At 35.5% G+C, this 2,007-nt stretch overlaps 9 non-coding genes across 9 annotated transcripts; all 9 read right to left on the bottom strand.

Annotated features, from left to right (window-relative positions):
• Nucleotides 1–389: 389 nt before the first annotated feature.
• Trnae-uuc (transfer RNA glutamic acid (anticodon UUC)) lies at nt 390–461 on the bottom strand. The gene has a single exon. It is a non-coding gene; the product is annotated as a tRNA-Glu (tRNA).
• An 80-nt stretch (nt 462–541) lies between these two features.
• On the bottom strand, nt 542–613 carry Trnae-uuc (transfer RNA glutamic acid (anticodon UUC)). Its single transcript has one exon. It is a non-coding gene; the product is annotated as a tRNA-Glu (tRNA).
• An 80-nt stretch (nt 614–693) lies between these two features.
• Nucleotides 694–765, bottom strand: Trnae-uuc (transfer RNA glutamic acid (anticodon UUC)). The gene has a single exon. It is a non-coding gene; the product is annotated as a tRNA-Glu (tRNA).
• Nucleotides 766–846: 81 nt separating this feature from the next.
• On the bottom strand, nt 847–918 carry Trnae-uuc (transfer RNA glutamic acid (anticodon UUC)). The gene has a single exon. It is a non-coding gene; the product is annotated as a tRNA-Glu (tRNA).
• Nucleotides 919–999: 81 nt separating this feature from the next.
• Trnae-uuc (transfer RNA glutamic acid (anticodon UUC)) lies at nt 1,000–1,071 on the bottom strand. Its single transcript has one exon. It is a non-coding gene; the product is annotated as a tRNA-Glu (tRNA).
• Nucleotides 1,072–1,151: 80 nt separating this feature from the next.
• Trnae-uuc (transfer RNA glutamic acid (anticodon UUC)) lies at nt 1,152–1,223 on the bottom strand. Its single transcript has one exon. It is a non-coding gene; the product is annotated as a tRNA-Glu (tRNA).
• An 81-nt stretch (nt 1,224–1,304) lies between these two features.
• Trnae-uuc (transfer RNA glutamic acid (anticodon UUC)) lies at nt 1,305–1,376 on the bottom strand. Its single transcript has one exon. It is a non-coding gene; the product is annotated as a tRNA-Glu (tRNA).
• Nucleotides 1,377–1,456: 80 nt separating this feature from the next.
• Trnae-uuc (transfer RNA glutamic acid (anticodon UUC)) lies at nt 1,457–1,528 on the bottom strand. The gene has a single exon. It is a non-coding gene; the product is annotated as a tRNA-Glu (tRNA).
• An 80-nt stretch (nt 1,529–1,608) lies between these two features.
• Trnae-uuc (transfer RNA glutamic acid (anticodon UUC)) lies at nt 1,609–1,680 on the bottom strand. The gene has a single exon. It is a non-coding gene; the product is annotated as a tRNA-Glu (tRNA).
• Nucleotides 1,681–2,007: the final 327 nt, after the last annotated feature.

Genomic DNA, 2,007 nt, shown 5'->3' with positions numbered 1-2,007 from the left:
TGTGAAGAAATATTTGTTATACCTAAATAAATTTTTTATATTTCTAATCAGCATTAGATAAAGGTTGTGAAAGAAATAAACATTTTATTACAAATCTTATTGTGAGAAGAGTTATATTTTATTTAATGTTTTATAGGTTATGATAGTTCCTTCAAAATACATCAACAAACTGATAATTTGAAATTTTATATTTTGTTGTGGAGACGCTGAAAATTTAACCAAACTTTTTGTCTGTTTACCTCTTATATGCGAGAAGACATAACAGAATTCAACGAATTTATCTATACCTAGCACTAGACCATATCGGAGTACGTATATTTTGTCAACGAGTTCACTGGAGTCTTAAGTATACAGCTAAAAATAGTCAATAAGCAATTTTTGGAAAAAAATTCCGATACCGGGAATCGAACCCGAGCCTCCTGGGTGAAAGCCAGGTATCCTAGCCACTAGACCATATCGGAGTACATGTATTTTGTCAACGAGTTCGCAGGAGTTCAAAGTATACAGCTAAAAATAGTCACAAAGCAATTTTTGAAAAAAATTCCGATACCGGGAATCGAACCCGAGCCTCCTGGGTGAAAGCCAGGTATCCTAGCCACTAGACCATATCGGAGTACATGTATTTTGTCAACGAGTTCGCTGGAGTTCAAAGTATACAGCTAAAAATAGTCACTAAGCAATTTTTGAAAAAAATTCCGATACCGGGAATCGAACCCGAGCCTCCTGGGTGAAAGCCAGGTATCCTAGCCACTAGACCATATCGGAGTACATGTATACTGTCAACGAGTTCACTGGAGTCTTAAGTATACAGCTAAAAATAGGCAATAAGCAATTTTTGGAAAAGAATTCCGATACCGGGAATCGAACCCGAGCCTCCTGGGTGAAAGCCAGGTATCCTAGCCACTAGACCATATCGGAGTACATGTATTTTGTCAACGAGTTCGCAGGAGTTCAAAGTATACAGCTAAAAATAGGCAATAAGCAATTTTTGGAAAAAAATTCTGATACCGGGAATCGAACCCGAGCCTCCTGGGTGAAAGCCAGGTATCCTAGCCACTAGACCATATCGGAGTACATGTATTTTGTCAACGAGTTCGCAGGAGTTCAAAGTATACAGCTAAAAATAGTCAATAAGCAATTTTTGAAAAAAATTCCGATACCGGGAATCGAACCCGAGCCTCCTGGGTGAAAGCCAGGTATCCTAGCCACTAGACCATATCGGAGTACATGTATTTTGTCAACGAGTTCGCAGGAGTTCAAAGTATACAGCTAAAAATAGGCAATAAGCAATTTTTGGAAAAAAATTCTGATACCGGGAATCGAACCCGAGCCTCCTGGGTGAAAGCCAGGTATCCTAGCCACTAGACCATATCGGAGTACATGTATTTTGTCAACGAGTTCGCAGGAGTTCAAAGTATACAGCTAAAAATAGTCAATAAGCAATTTTTGAAAAAAATTCCGATACCGGGAATCGAACCCGAGCCTCCTGGGTGAAAGCCAGGTATCCTAGCCACTAGACCATATCGGAGTACATGTATTTTGTCAACGAGTTCGCAGGAGTTCAAAGTATACAGCTAAAAATAGGCAATAAGCAATTTTTGAAAAAAATTCCGATACCGGGAATCGAACCCGAGCCTCCTGGGTGAAAGCCAGGTATCCTAGCCACTAGACCATATCGGAGTATACAAACCTGTTTAAATGTATTAATTTGACTTTTGAACATTCAAATTTCAAGTATACGAATAAACTTATTATTATATATATATATATATATATATATATATATATATATATATATATATATATATATATATATAGATATTTAATATAATATAATAGTAAAATATAATGTACCATAATACATAATATAATGCATATTATGTTATTTTTATATAAAATATTTTTAGTATTAATTATTATTGCATATAATCATCATTTTACAGTGATCTCAAATATAAACAGAAAATTCTTTCACTTCTAGTTTATGTCAAGCTCTTAATGCATTAA

The sequence above is a fragment of the Diorhabda carinulata genome, chromosome X, assembly GCF_026250575.1.
Source record: "Diorhabda carinulata isolate Delta chromosome X, icDioCari1.1, whole genome shotgun sequence".
In the NCBI taxonomy this organism is placed as follows: domain Eukaryota; kingdom Metazoa; phylum Arthropoda; class Insecta; order Coleoptera; family Chrysomelidae; genus Diorhabda; species Diorhabda carinulata.
The sequence above is the reverse complement of the archived record's forward strand: the minus strand, read 5'-3'. Positions and strand labels throughout refer to the sequence as shown.